The sequence below is a fragment of the Ranitomeya imitator genome, chromosome 7 (genome assembly GCF_032444005.1).
Source record: "Ranitomeya imitator isolate aRanImi1 chromosome 7, aRanImi1.pri, whole genome shotgun sequence".
Taxonomy (NCBI): domain Eukaryota; kingdom Metazoa; phylum Chordata; class Amphibia; order Anura; family Dendrobatidae; genus Ranitomeya; species Ranitomeya imitator.
In genome coordinates, this window is record NC_091288.1 from 9,105,811 (window position 1) to 9,122,587 (window position 16,777).

At 44.6% G+C, this 16,777-nt stretch overlaps 1 long non-coding RNA gene across 1 annotated transcript in view; it reads right to left on the minus strand.

Annotated features, from left to right (window-relative positions):
• Positions 1 to 2,257: 2,257 nt before the first annotated feature.
• The window catches only part of LOC138645787 (uncharacterized), a 66,830-nt gene continuing 52,310 nt past the window's right edge, over positions 2,258 to 16,777 (minus strand). Inside the window, exon 3 of the long non-coding RNA XR_011314758.1 lies at positions 2,258 to 2,671. This is a non-coding gene — a long non-coding RNA (uncharacterized lncRNA). The remainder of the gene's footprint in view (positions 2,672 to 16,777) is intronic.

Genomic DNA, 16,777 nt, shown 5'->3' on the forward strand with positions numbered 1-16,777 from the left:
CACAGATGGGGCAATCGGCCCTGGTGTCGTTACCTCCTCGCTGTGCATGCCACAGATGGGGCAATCGTCCCTGGTGTCGTTACCTCCTCGCTGTGCATGCCACAGATGGGGCAATCGGCCCTGGTGTCGTTACCTCCTCGCTGTGCATGCCACAGATGGGGCAATCGTCCCTGGTGTCGTTACCTCCTCGCTGTGCATGCCACAGATGGGGCAATCGGCCCTGGAAGCTATGAAGTCACAGCTACTCTTATCCCAGAGAGTCAGGGGAAGGGGGAGACTGTAATTTGCTCCATCTTGGGTGTTTTGATAGGACTGTTCTATTTGCTGTTTGCCTGTTTTGTGGTTCAATAAAGTATTGTCACACTGTTTTACCCTCACCCTGTGTTGTCTGAGTAGCGTTACAGCCATGGTAAAAGCAGAGCGGGTGTTTGGCGGGACGATCCCTGGTCTTGAGCCAGCGGACTAGAGCACCCGCTGACCCCCGTGTCTCCACAGTGGGTGATAAATACAGAAGTGGTGATGTGTTTGTGCTTCATTCTGGGTATCATTCTAACAAGCGAGGACAGTGGCTCACAATCAGGCTTTGCTCAGAGTCATTTCTCTGGCAGCTCGCACAAACCAAGATTGAAAACATTGCAGTGTAAAAGTATAACAGCGTTTCCTCCGTTCTCCAATCTCATAATCCAATAACATTGTACTTGTGTTACATCGTGTCCTTTGCTCCAGTCACTTCAAGAGCTGCATTCGAAATTCTCCAGAAATAATACCGCAATCAATTTACCAGCAAACCCCGTAGCCGAGTTCCCAGAATGCATTGTGCTCCGGTTTCGGGACAGGAGCAGAATTGTGAGTGCGGCTTTGGATGAAAATATGATCCCAGTGCGGAAATATTCATTCATTCTATGATATGTAATCTTTAGTGAATTGGTCAGATTTCTTTTTTTCTCACTTTGTTTGTTTCATGCTACAGTTTTACTTGTGCGCTGACTTTCCTCCATAGCTGCAGGTTGTATTTTTGTAGACTTTGGTTTTACCAACGGAGTCAACAGGGAGCGGAAATAAAAGCAAATAAATCGATGCAATGAAATCCGCTCGCCGTCAACCTGTGTTATTGCTGCGGTATGCACAATACATGGAGGCAGCATGGCTCCGAGCCGCACAGCGAGGCTGCAACCAGCAGCAGCGCAGACTGAGCGCAGCGTCCGGAGAGCGGCAGCTGAAGGGTTACTATACACGGGTGACAGCTTCAGGCACATTGTAGCAAAAGTCCGAAAATCCAATTTCTTCTCAACTTTCTTTCTCTCAATTATGCTCAAGAAAAATATTGCAAAGCAATAATGTAACAGTTTAAAAAAGATACATTTCAAATTTGAAATAAAATATTATATAAAGGCATCATGGACGGAGAAGCCGCCGATAACGGGGGGAAATTACACAAATAAGTTTCTGATGGTAAACGAATCTGCGGCGTCACATGTTCCCTGTGATTTTGTCCTGCAGTAATTTGTTCTGCAACATCGTAGTGTCTGTGACAAATATATAATTAACTCGTCCTCTTCAGATGGTTTATTTATGGTTTGTGCAAAGATATCCGGTGATATCATGTATCAAATATAGGAAACGCTCCAGTCTCTGGGCCTGATACATTATTGCATTTGCGCCTTTATTGTCTAGTTATTGATATTTGATGTCTATTTTTCATTTCTGCCTTACTCTTTTTTTTTTTTTTTTTACCTTTTCTACAGTCGGTTTTATTAGCGTTTGCCTTTTTATGTCCATCATTGTGGGGAAGATTTAAAGTTTGCAAATCTTTTTTAGGTGATTCATAAATAGCACCCATTTAATAAAAAAGTTGTAACTGGTCCCATTTTTAAGAATTTGTCGCAAAAGAAGGTTATCCAATAAAAAGTGACTTAAAACCAACAAATGATGAGTCCTGACTAAAATCACTCTAGGGGGAAGACTGGAGAACATTTGTACAAAAAAAGTTAAGGACTTTTACAATTGATGAATCAGCCCCGAAACCTCAAGTGTCGCCCAAAATGACGACAACAAAAAAACAAACAGGCAAAAGCATCTAAAACAGACTATAAAATGAATGAGTAAAGGTGCACATGAAAAACAGGCAAAAAGGAAATACAAAAAAAGAAGCAAATCTTATAATGAATGGGCTCCTTGTGAGTCAGTTCAGCTTTTTAAAGATCTTTTTTTTATTTCATAGAATGGAAACAATTTTATTTACATTTTTTGTCTACAGATCTTGTTCTAACCTAATCAGCTAAAGTTTTGTTACAACGTTTCATTGGAGAGAATCCTTTATGAGCTGAACATGGCAGCACCACTACCAATATGGAAACTTTAGGCTGATAACTGAACCAAACTGACACATTGTAATAAACTGCAGCTGTGTGAACAGGATCTTGAGTTTTCTTCTTTCACATCATTAATAAGAAGTAAGAGGTTATGTGTGCAATAGCCCGGTGACAGGTGGTCTGCTCCACGGCCACCTCCACGTGGGGTCTTCTGCTGCTGCAGGGTCCATTATTGTAAGGAACAGAATTTTAGCTGTTGGGTCAGATGCAATATCTGCGCTCGTGTCCCCGGATCCTCGTTACGTGCTGTTATCAGACATGCAGGCGATCATGGGTTAAACGGAGCCCGTTCACTGCATCTACAATAAATGAGGGCAGATAAATGAGGAATCATCACTGCGGCTCTGCTTCATTAGGAGACACTTCTGTCCAGCAGTCGTCGTCCTATTACTAAATGTCAGGCTCAAGTGGAGCAAGTAATCATCAGGGATCAGTGAGCGACTGAAGACAGCAGCAAAGCTGCACAATCAATGTCATTACTATTCCTGTTAGACAGGGAAATGAAAGCGGTCACTATCAGAGAAGGAGAATGCTGGGTCTCAAGTTTTCTCAACTACAAAGCTCAGCAGGCCCTGGCACTCAGGCAGGGGTGGATTAAGGGTAGCCAGGGCCCCGGGCTGTTCACACACTGTGGGCCCCCCCGGTCATGTGACGGGGGTCATGTGACGGGGGTCATGATATACCCGAACCAGATTATTCCAGAAAAAGGGCCAGGCCCTACTCTACTGTAACCTATTAAATATTTCTTAAAATCTGCAATACAATTTAGGTATATCTTGACCAATAATATCACATACAAGGAACAAATACCACCGCCCCATGACCAGACCACAAATTACAACCACAGTGATCGAATAATATCACATGCAAGGAACAAATACCACCGCACCATGACCAGACCACATATTACCACTTGGTGACCAAATAGCACACACAAGGGACAAATACCACAACACCATTTCCAGACCACATATTACCACCACATAGTGACTGAATAGTACAATACTGATCAGTAATAAAAAAAAACAAAACACAATACTATCACCATAAGTGCCAGTATTCACAGGAGATCTGTACTTAGTATGCAGTGTCTGTGTAGAGGTAATACAGAGATCACTGGTGGTATTATACACAGGAGCTCTGTATATAATGTATAGGTAATACAGTGATCACTGGTGACATTGTACACAGGACCTCTGTATATAGTATACAGTGTATAGTGTCAGTATATAGGTAACACTTACTCACCAGTGACGTCTCTAGGTGAAGTCCTTCATCTTTCATCCAGCACAGACCGCCATCATTTCTTCCAGCCAGGACTCGTTTCTGCAGGAAATAACACAGTTATCTCGAGCTCCGCTTGCAGAACACATTACTTAATTTTTCACAACTTCTAAATTACACCACATGAAGAAAAAAAAGCGATATAGTATCACTCTGCACAGTAACAGGACCGCCCCCCCCCATTTAAAACAGTATACCCAAAAAATAAAATACATACATCACTGCAGTAATAATATCCCTTAATTAGCCCCTATGGTAATACTATTCCCCATCCTGGCCCCGTGTGTCTCATTCCTGGCTCCAGCCATATGTTCTCCCATCCTGCCCTCATGAGTATCCATTCTACACCATATGATCTCCCCATCCGGCCCCATCTGTCTCCATCGTATCCATCCTGCCCCATGATCCAATCCTGCCCCGTATCTCCAATCATGCCCCGTATCTACATTCTGCCCATGCCTCCAGTCCTACCCCCAGTGTGTCCAGCATATTACCCCCAGTGTGTCCAGCATATTACCCCCAGTGTGTCCAGCATAATACCCCCAGTGTGTCCAGCATATTACCCCCAGTGTGTCCAGCAATCTGCCCCAGTACGTCCACCATATTGCCCCCAGACAGTGTGTCCAGCAATCTGCCCCAGTGTGTCCAGCATATTACCCCCAGTGTCTCCAGAAATCTGCCCCAGTGTCTCCAGCAATCTGCCTCAGTGTCTCCAGCAATCTGCCCCAGTGTCTCCAGCATTGCCCCCAGTGTGTCCTCCAGCAATCTGCCCCAGTGTCTCCAGCATTGCCCCCCAGTGTGTCCTCCAGTAATCTGCCCCACTGTCTCCAGCATTGCCCCACTGTCTCCAGCAATCTGCCCCACTGTCTTCAGCAATCTGCCCCACTGTCTCCAGCAATCTGCCCCACTGTCTCCAGCATTGCCCCCAGTGTGTCCTCCAGCAATCTGCCCCACTGTCTCCAGCATTGCCCCACTGTCTCCAGCATTGCCCCACTGTCTCCAACAATCTGCCCCAGTGTCTCCAGCATTGCCCCCAGTGTGTCCTCCAGCATTGCCCCCCAGTGTGTCCTCCAGCATTGCCCCCCCAGTGTGTCCACCGTTAACTGATTAAAAAAAAAAAAACAGTCTCCTCACCTGTCCGCGCTCCAGGCGGTGAGCTCCCTTCAGCAGCGCACACTCGCCGGCGACTGACAATGACGTCAGACGCCGGCGACTTGTGCGCTGCGGCCGACTTCAGCTGCCAGCCTCCAATTGGCTGGCGGCTGTTGTTGTTAACGCTGCAGCGCCGGAAAGGGCCCGGTGAGCAGATGAGAAGGGGCCCAATGCGGGCCCCCTCTCTCTGCCCACCGGGTCCGGCGGGGCACACAAATGCCGGCGGGCATTCAGATAATTAGCGGAGGGTCAATCTGTGCGGTAGCCCAGGGCCCCCCCAGACCACTGGGCCCTGGGCTACCGCTCATATTGACCCTCTGATAATCCGCCCCTGCACTCAGGCATAGTACAATCTAAACTGTCCTAAGTTTTGCCCAGGATCTTTGTAGGTTGGGAGTACCTTACGTGCAGGCACCACTAGAGGGAGCTCACTACATGCAGTCATCACTAGAGGGAGCTCACTACATGCAGACACCACTAGAGGGAGCGCACTACATGCAGTTATCACTAGAGGGAGCTCACTACATGCAGTTATCACTAGAGGGAGCTCACTACATGCAGTCATCACTAGAGGGAGCTCACTACATGCAGTCATCACTACGGAGATCTCATTACATGCAGGCACCACTAGAGGGAGCTCACTACATGCAGACACCACTAGAGGGAGCGCACTACATGCAGTTATCACTAGAGGGAGCTCACTACATGCAGTCATCACTAGAGGGAGCTCACTACATGTAGTCATCACTAGAGGGAGCTCACTACATGCAGTCATCACTAGAGGGAGCTCACTACATGCAGGCACCACTACGGAGATCTCATTACATGCAGGCACCACTAGAGGGAGCTCACTACATGCAGACACCACTAGAGGGAGCGCACTACATGCAGTTATCACTAGAGGGAGCTCACTACATGCAGTCATCACTAGAGGGAGCTCACTACATGTAGTCATCACTAGAGGGAGCTCACTACATGCATACACCACTAGAGGGAGCTCACTACATGCAGACACCACTAGAGGGAGCTCACTACATGCAGGCACCACTACGGAGATCTCATTACATGCAGGCACCACTAGAGGGAGCTCACTACATGCAGACACCACTAGAGGGAGCGCACTACATGCAGTTATCACTAGAGGGAGCTCACTACATGCAGTCATCACTAGAGGGAGCTCACTACATGTAGTCATCACTAGAGGGAGCTCACTACATGCATACACCACTAGAGGGAGCTCACTACATGCAGACACCATTACGGAGATCTCATTACATGCCGGCACCATTAGGGGGAGCTCACTACATGCAGTCATCACTAGAGGGAGCTCACTACATGCAGGCACCATTAGGGGGAGCTCACTACATGCAGTCAGCACTGAGGGGCGATCTAATAACCATGCATAAGTATATAAGGGGACAATACAAATATCTATCTGAGGATCTGTTTATACCAAGGAAGGTGACGGGCACAAGGGGGCATTCTCTGCGTCTGGAGGAGAGAAGGTTTTTCCACCAACATAGAAGAGGATTCTTTACTGTTAGGGCGGTGAGAATCTGGAATTCCTGCCTGAGGAGGTGGTGATGGCGAACTCAGTCGAGGGGTTCAAGAGAGGCCTGGATGTCTCCCTGGAGCGTGACCTGTATGTAATGCAGTACTAAGCATTGAGCCACCATGCTGCCCTATATATTCAGTTGTGGCCAAAAGTATTGACACCCCTGCAATTCTGTCAGATAATACTCAGTTTCTTCCTAAAAATGATTGCAATCACAAATTCTTTGGTATTATTACCTTCATTTAATTTGTCTTAAATGAAAAAAAACACAAAAGAGAATGAAGCAAAAAGCAAAACATTGATCATTTCACTCAAAACTCCAAAAATTAAATAAAGTTGCAACACAGTCCTAAGTTATTATATTAGGGCAGTAGAATAGTAACTTAGGACTGTGATGAAACTTAATAATTGTAAGAGAAAAGTGCCCTTCAGTATTGTCATTTCCGGATACCGGAATATAATAGTATAATACTGCCACTTATGTATAAGAAAAATAATAGTATAATACTGCCCCAATGTACAAGAATATAACTACTATAATACTGCTATGTACAAGAATATAACTACTATAATACTGCTCCTATATACAAGAGTATAACTACTATAATACGGCCCCTATGTACAAGAATATCACTACTATAATACTGCCCCTATGTACAAGAATATAACTAATACTGCCCCTATATACAAGAATATCACTAATACTGCCCCTATGTACAAGAATATAACTACTATAATACTGCCTCCTATATACAAGAATATAACTACTATAATACTGCCCCTATGTACAAGAATATAACTACTATAATACTGCTCCTATGTACAAGAATATAACTACTATAATACTGCCCTTATGTACAAGAATATAACTACTATAATACTGCCCCCTATGTACAAGAATATAACTACTATAATACTGCCCCTATGTACAAGAATATAACTACTATAATACTGCCCCTATGTACAAGAATATAACTACTATAATACTGCCCCTATGTACAAGAATATAACTACTATAATACTGCTCCTATGTACAAGAATATAACTACTATAATAATGCCCCTATGTACAAGAATATAACTACTATAATACTGCCCCTATGTACAAGAATATAATTACTATAATACTGCTCCTATGTACAAGAGTATAACTACTATAATAATGCCCCTATGTACAAGAATATAACTACTATAATACTGCTCCTATGTACAAGAATATAACTACTATAACACTGCCCCTATGTACAAGAATATCACTACTATAATACTGCCCCTATGTACAAGAATATAACTACTATAATACTGCTCCTATGTACAAGAATATAACTACTATAATACTGCCCCTATGTACAAGAATATAACTACTATAATACTGCCCCTATGTACAAGAATATAACTACTATAATACTGCTCCTATGTACAAGAATATAACTACTATAATACTGCCCCCTATGTACCAGAATATAACTACTATAATACTGCCCCTATGTACAAGAATATAACTACTATAATACTGCCCCTATGTACAATAATATAACTACTATAATACTGCCTCCTATGTACAAGAATATAACTAATATAATACTGCCTCCTATGTACAAGATTATAACTACTATAATACTGCCTCTATGTACAGGAATATAACTACTATAATACTGCCCCTATGTACAAGAATATAACTACTATAATACTGCCTCCTATGTACAAGAATATAACTACTATAATACTGCCTCCTATGTACAAGAATATAACTAATATAATACTGCCTCTATGTACAGGAATATAACTACTATAATACTGCTCCTATGTACAAGAATATAACTACTATAATACTGCCCCTATATACAAGAATAGAACTACTATAATACTGCCTCCTATGTACAAGAATATAACTACTAATATACTGCCCCTATATACAAGAATATGACTACTATAATACTGCCCCTATATACAAGAATATAACTACTATAATACTGCTCCTATGTACAAGAATATAACTACTATAATACTGCCTCTATGTACAGGAATATAACTACTATAATACTGCTCCTATGTACAAGAATATAACTACTATAATACTGCCTCCTATGTACAAGAATATAACTACTATAATACTGCCCCTATATACAAGAATATAACTACTATAATACTGCTCCTATGTACAAGAATATAACTACTATAATACTGCTCCTATGTACAAGAATATAACTACTATAATACTGCCCCTATGTACAAGAATATAACTACTATAATACTGCCTCCTATGTACAAAAATATAACTACTATAATACTGCCTCTATGTACAGGAATATAACTACTATAATACTGGAAAAGAAAAAGCAACCAAGTAGTTTGAAGAAAAAGCAGAAGTCCAGCGCGGGTGATGTCCGTAAAAAATACCTTTTATTCCATATTCGTTAAAAGCACATAAATCCAAAGTCCATCTTCATATCCATAGACACAAAAACGGGTGATTCATACCAGTGACAGTCACAGGCTTAAAGTGCATTAAAATCATACGCGTTTCAACGGTCGTGCCGCCTTACTCATTGTGACTCACAATGAGTAAGGCGGCATGACCGTTGAAACGCGTATGATTTTAATGCACTTTAAGCCTGTGACTGTCACTGGTATGAATCACCCGTTTTTGTGTCTATGGATATGAAGATGGACTTTGGATTTATGTGCTTTTAACGAATATGGAATAAAAGGTATTTTTTACGGACATCACCCGCGCTGGACTTCTGCTTTTTCTTACTATAATACTGCTCCTATGTACAAGAATATAACTACTATAATACTGCTCCTATATACAAGAATATAACTACTATAATACTGCTCCTATATACAAGAATATCACTACTATAATACTGCTCCTATGTACAAGAATATAACTACTATAATACTGCCACTGTGCTGCCCTATATATGTTACAGTGCTCACCATTGAGCCAGTGTTGCCCTATATACAGTACAGAGCGAACCAATGAGCTACAGTCCTGCTCAGCTATCAGAAGGTGGAATTTTTTTATGACATGAGTATTTGTGCAATAAAATATCAAAGTCAATTTCTCCTGACTTTTCAGTCATTATCATTCTACAGATACTATAAATGTCCTCTACTGATTAGGAGCTGATTTGGATGAAGAGACCGGACTGAACAGCACTCATCATCATTTCTTCCTTATGACCACATGATTTCCTGACATCTAATTATGTTAGCTTCCATCCCTCTATATTTGTGCTGCCTCCATTGCTCCATCCATCTATGTCTGTGCTGCCTCCATTGCTTCATCCCTCTATATCTGTGCTGCCTCCATTCCTCCATCCCTCTATATTTTTGCTGCCTCCATTGCTCCATCCCTCTGTATCTGTGCTGCCCCCTTTGCTTCATCCCTCTATATCTGTGCTGCCTTCATTGCTAAATCCCTCTATATCTGTGCTGCCTTCATTGCTAAATCCCTCTATATCTGTGCTGCCTTCATTGCTAAATCCCTCTATATCTGTGCTGCCTCCATTGCTCCATCCCTCTACATCTGTGCTGCCTCCATTGCTCCATCCCTCTATATTTTTGCTGCCTCCATTGCTCCATCCCTCTTTATCTGTGCTGCCTCCATTGCTCCATCCCTCTATATCTGTGCTGCCTCCATTGCTCCATCCCTCTATATCTGTGCTGCCTCCATTGCTTCATCCCTCTATATCTGTGCTGCCTCCATTCCTCCATCCCTCTATATCTGTGCTGCCTCCATTGCTCCTTCCATCTATGTCTGTGCTGCCTCCATTGCTTCATCCCTCTATATCTGTGCTGCCTCCATTCCTGCATCCATCTATATTTTTGCTGCCTCCATTGCTCCATCCCTCTTTATCTGTGCTGCCTCCTTTGCTTCATCCCTCTATATCTGTGCTGCCTTCATTGCTAAATCCCTCTATATCTGTGCTGCCTTCATTTCTAAATCCCTCTATATCTGTGCTGCCTTCATTGCTAAATCCCTCTATATCTGTGCTGCCTCCATTGCTCCATCCCTCTACATCTGTGCTGCCTCCATTGCTCCATCCCTCTATATTTTTGCTGCCTCCATTGCTCCATCCCTCTTTATCTGTGCTGCCTCCATTGCTCCATCCCTCTATATCTGTGCTGCCTCCATTGCTCCATCCCTCTATATTTTTGCTGCCTTCATTGATCCATCCCTCTATATCTGTGCTGCCTCCATTGCTCCATCCCTCTATAGCTGTGCTGCCTCCATTGCTCCATCCCTCTATATTTTTGCTGCCTCCATTGATCCATCCCTCTTTATCTGTGCTGCCTCCATTGCTCCATCCCTCTTTATCTGTGCAACCACCTTTGCTCCATCCCTCTACATCTGTGCTGCCTCCATTGCTCCATCCCTCTATATTTTTGCTGCCTCCGTTGCTCAATCCCTCTATGTCTGTGCTGCCTCCATTCTTCCATCCCTTTTTATCTGTGCTGCCTCCATTGCTCATCCCTCTATATCTGTGCCGCCTCCATTGCTCCATCCCTCTTTATCTGTGCAACCACCTTTGCTCCATCCCTCTACATCTGTGCTGCCTCCATTGCTCCATCCCTCTTTATCTGTGCTGCCTCCATTGCCCCATCCCTCTTTATCTGTGCTGCCTCCATTGCCCCATCCCTCTTTATCTGTGCTGCCTGCATTCCTCCATCCCACTATCTGTGCTGCCTCCATTGCCCCATCCCTCTTTATCTGTGCTGCCTCCATTGCTCCATCCCTCTTTATCTGTGCTGCCTGCATTCCTCCATCCCACTATCTGTGCTGCCTCCATTGCCCCATCCCTCTTTATCTGTGCTGCCTCCATTGCTCCATCCCTCTTTATCTGTGCTGCCTCCATTGCTCCATCCCTCTATATCTGTGCTGCCTCCATTGCTCCATCCCTCTATATCTGTGCTGCCTCCATTGCTCCATCCCTCTATATCTGTGCTGCCTCCATTGCTTCATCCCTCTATATCTGTGCTGCCTCCATTGCTCCATCCCTCTTTATCTGTGCTGCCTCCTTTGCTCCATCCCTCTATATCTGTGCTGCCTCCATTGCTACATCCCTCTTTATCTGTGCTGCCTCCATTCCTCCATCCCTCTATATCTGTGCTGCCTCCATTGCTCCATCCCTCTATATCTGTGCTGCCTCCATTGCTACATCCCTCTTTATCTGTGCTGCCTCCTTTGCTCCATCCCTCTATATCTGTGCTGCCTCCATTGCTCCATCCCTCTATATCTGTGCTGCCTCCATTGCTCCATCCCTCTTTATCTGAGCTGCCTCCTTTGCTCCATCCCTCTATATCTGTGCTGCCTCCATTGCTCCATCCCTCTTTATCTGTGCTGCCTCCTTTGCTCCATCCTTCCTTATCTGTGCTGCCTCCTTTGCTCCATCCCTCTTTATCTGTGCTGCCTCCTTTGCTCCATCCCTCTATATCTGTGCTGCCTCCATTGCGCCATCCCTCTTTATCTGTGCTGCCTCCTTTGCTCCATCCCTCTATATCTGTGCTGCCTCCATTGCTCCATCCCTCTATATCTGTGCTGCCTCCTTTGCTCCATCCCTCTATATCTGTGCTGCCTCCTTTGCTCCATCCCTCTTTATCTGTGCTCCTCCATTGCTCCATCCTTCTATATCTGTGCTGCCTCCTTTGCTCCATCCCTCTATATCTGTGCTTCCTCCTTTGCTCCATCCCTCTATATCTGTGCTGCCTCCATTGCTCCATCCCTCTTTATCTGTGCTGCCTCCATTACTCCATCCCTCTTTATCTGTGCTGCCTCCTTTGCTCCATCCATTTATATCTGCAATCTGCATTGCTTCCATTTCTGCGCAGATTTAGAGGAAAATATCTGTAATTGTCTTTGTGAGTTTATTCAGGATCAGGATCCATCTCAGAGATTGCAGAGAAAAAACAAAATGTGAAATGATTCTCCTGGAGCCCAATTATTAATGACAGGAAAATGAACATGGAAAACCACACAGGGCCCAGGCACGAGCTCCGCTGGAGAGGATGACACCCCGGAGGCGTCTGGGGACCAAGTGATGAGGAACATCGCCGTCACTGCACAATCCAAGCACTTATATTTATTCCTGTCAAATCCTCAATACTGAAACTGGAGACAAAGACGAGCCATTTCCTCTTCTTACTCCTGTAAAGTGAACGTGACATAAGGATTTCGCACCCCAAACTAATGGCTTGTATGTAGACGCATTAATGCTGAGGAAATCCTTTCCTTGCTTGTAGAAATCTGTTTTCTAGAAGGGGAAGCCAAGTCAGGTAAAGGCTTCCACCAGCCATCTGGGGACAAGTGAATGTAGGGTCCAATGCATGGACGTACCCCTATGGAAGAGTTCTACAGGGCCGCGCTTTCTCTTTGCGTTGTATCAGTTTTATCAGATTGTCGATCTAATTACTTGTAACACAAATGAGAAGTTTCTAAACAGTTAATGTTCACAAGTTGTTGGTCTGGGAATTGCAGTTTGGAAGGGGCAGTTATGGTTTGTTCTACAGGTTGATACATTGGTGATTCGTACATTTCTGAGATGATACATTTGTACGTAAATACAATTATTTCTCTTCTGGTTAATAACTATTTTTTCTGCATTTCTTGAGGCGCCAACAACAGGAATGAGCTGGAGACAGCGGAGACTTTTTGCAGGTCGACCTCATATTGATTCCCCCTTACAGATGCCATTAGTAAACCTCTTATCAATGTAATTAGATTTCTTTCATGTTTGCAGCAATAGCGGCTGTTTTCTTATCTGGAGATTTATGCCCCTTTATTTTTCTGATCTGAGTTAATTTGCGATGTTTAATCAAGGATTTCCTAATCGAAGAATGAATATTTGCCCAAGAAAATTGCAGATATTGACAAAAGTGTCTGGAAATCAGAAAAGGTAACAATCCCGAGGGAGAAGCAGATCGGAGAGCTACATATTAATAGAGGTTTTTAGGTTGAAAGAGAATATTCTGAGTTTCTGAGGACCAGGAGGCGCCATGGTGCTATTGCGAGTTGTGTGGCCTCTTCAATACTTAGATCGGATCTGTTACTTGAACATCATTCACTTGCAGCATTGTCCCGTCCACTTCTATAACTCTGCACCAAGGCTCTTGAGAAGGTGTGCAGCATATGGCTCAATATATGAAGGGCGCGACCCATTCAAACAGTTGATCTGCCGGGATGCCGAGAGACAGACCCTGACCAATAGGACCTTATCTACGGAAAAGTGTTAGGCTATGTTCACATGCTGCATTTTTGCAACTTTTTCATGCAAGCTAAAAGCTACTTTCTGCAGTACCAGAAAAGCTGTGTGATTTCAGAAGTCTCTTGCAAACACTTGATTTTTTCCCCCAATGAATTGGAGAACTGAATCATTTTTGAAATGTTCAGCGTCAATTCTTTCAGCACATTTCCAGAGTTTTTTCACTCATAGAAAAACAATCAGAAAGTAAAAAGGTGCTACAGAAACGAGAACTGGCTTTTTTGCAGCTTTTTTTGTGTGGCATTTTTAGTGAATAAAAATAACTTAATTAAACATGTACTGCCACGATACGTAATACATATTGCGACCCAATGGGTGGTCAGTCAGAGGACGGCGTAACACACAACGGGATGCTATTGGGGAGAGGAAGGCCCTATAGATAGGGAAATGGGGGACGGTCACCACCTGAGCTCAAACCTGAGCCTGTCCCTGCACTCCCCTAACGCCCTAAGTGGGTCCTTTCCCCCACCGCCGTCACGAACCTAAGTCCCTCACTGTCACCAAATACTGCCCTGGCTAGAGCACTGGCCGGCAAGGAGCACTAGCCTCACCACTGCATATAATACCACACAGGGGACAGTGACAGACACCAAAGGGACAATGTGAAAATACAGCACTTAGCTTCCAGACACTGCTGCCAAGCTCCACACTGCAGATAGCAGAGCACCAGGACTCCAAACACCAGAAGTGGCTGACACCAGAGAGCTGCTCCTGCTAGGCTGGTCTCCAAAGATAAACTCTATCACGAACAGCCAGCTGATGCATCAGGTGACCATTTAAAGGATGGTGGGAGTGGTCACCACCACATCAGCTGACCAACCAACACTGCAGTTACACCAGATTGCCAGTGTGGGGGGGGGGGGGGGGGAACTGACATTAACCCCCAATTGACTGAAAGGAAAAAAGTTACATTTAAACAAAGTGGAATCAGAGCTGCGACAAATCCAAAAATGGATCGTGACATGTACTTTAGACAAAGCGCACATGCAATCCACTTAAAAGCTGCGAAAAAGTGCAACAAAAATGATGGGAAATTGTATACATCTGGCTAGTACTAAAATACTAAGTGGACATGTCCGCTTCTACCAGGAGGTGAGATGAGTCCTCAGGCGGCGGTCTGACGTGTCTCCTAGGGAACGGAAAAATGTTCAGAAAAAGTCATATTAGGTAACGGATGTATCCATCATGGAGTGTGCTGGGGGGTGTAGTGCGGGCTCAGGAGCTGATCCTGCTACACTTGCTGCAGATGATGTCTACATACTTGGCTGATGCATCGCTGGCATCTTTCTTGGCCAGCCGTGGCCGGAGCTGAGCTCTGAGATCATTTGTTGCCGTTCTAGCGGTGACATTTATATGGTGACAGTGCAGGAGGACACCTGATCCTATCGCTCCCGTGCGGAGCAGTGCACTTGTCTCTCTTATGCCACCGCCTGAACGTCAGGGCAGACGGTGATTTGCCCAATACACTGCAATACTGTGGGATAGTTTGATATCAAAGTGATCAGATGATCGGCTTATCCTAAAATAAAATGAACGATCCCGTACGGTAAATGCAATAAAGAGAAAAAAAAATCAGACCATCAGGACTGGAATTACTATTTTCATCTCCCATCATAAAAACGCAATAATGACTGATCAAAACATCTTATGTGCCTCAATACGGGGTCGAAAAAATCATCAGCTCATCCCGCAAAAAAGCAAACTGCAACAACGGAAAAGTTACAAAGTTACCGGCCTGGGAGAATGGCGACACACAACTGCAATTTTCTTTATGAACTTCTGAATTTAACAAAATAAATAAATAATTTATATAAAATAAATCTTTGCTGACCTGGGGAATCCTACTACCATACAAAGAATGCTGTAAAAGCAAAGCCCCGAGACAATGGTGGGATTGTGTTTATTCTCTGCAGGTTTATATGGCGCCATTTCAATTGTTACCTCTGATGGCTGGAAAGTCAGAATCAGACCTGAGGTTTGTAATGCAACACATTGGAGGAGACGGGCGATGTCTGCAGCTCTCCGGAGCCCCACTGTGGTTATCGGGGCCAAACATTCATACTAAATGTCAAGAAATTGTCACGGCGCATTCACCAAATGTGCGCATAATGTGAGCAGACGATTCCACCGCCCCTTTACTTCTCCGCGGTTCTATTATCGCTGAGGAATCCTTGTATGGATGGAAGAGATTTGACCATTTTCACCCTCATCCCTTCTTGTCAGAAATGTAAGGTTTCGTTGTGGAGCAATCCTGACCGTTTCCTGCAGCAGAGATGGACCATCGGGAGAAGATAAAGGATTCTGCCTGTCTGTGTGTGCCGGGCCACCGCTGTCTGTCCTGGAACCGGCCGCTACACAATATATGCACAGAATTTTCTGATAAAATGTGAGACATCACAGGGAAAGTGAGAATGGAGCTGTCAGGATGTGAGATCTTCACAGGTAGAAGCTGCGAAATGTGGGGGTTGTGTAGAGTAAGGTGAGTATGCAGAATATATCCACTAATACATGGAGAACACAATCGCATCACGCCACCCCTTCATGTCTGCAGCTGAGCGGACCAGGCCGAGAGGGGGCAATTCAGTCCTATCAGCTAATGAATGCGAGCACTATGGAGGGGAAGAGACGAGAGAAAGACTAATGAAGCAAGGACTTCCCCTGACTCTGCGGGAGTATGTCTGCTAGAGCCAGGCCTACGATTGTGGAGGAACTGCTAGAGCCAGGCCTACGATTGTGGAGGAACTGCTAGAGCCAGGCCTACGATTGTGGAGGAACTGCTAGGGCCAGACCTACGATTGTGGAGGAACTGCTAGGGCCGGACCAATGAATATGGAGGAACCACTAGGGCCGGACCTACGATTGTGGAGGAACTGCTAGGGCCAGACCTACAATTGTGAAGGAACTGCTAGGGCCAGACCTACGATTGTGGAGGAACTGCTAGGGCCGGACCTACGATTGTGGAGGAACTGCTAGGGCCGGACCTACGAATGCGGAGGAACCGCTAGGGCCGGACCTATGAATGCGGAGGAACCGCTAGGGCCGGACCTACGATTGTGGAGGAACTGCTAGAGCCAGACCTACGATTGTGGAGGAACTGCTAGAGCCAGACCTATGATTGTGGAGGAACTGCTAGGGCCGGACCTATGA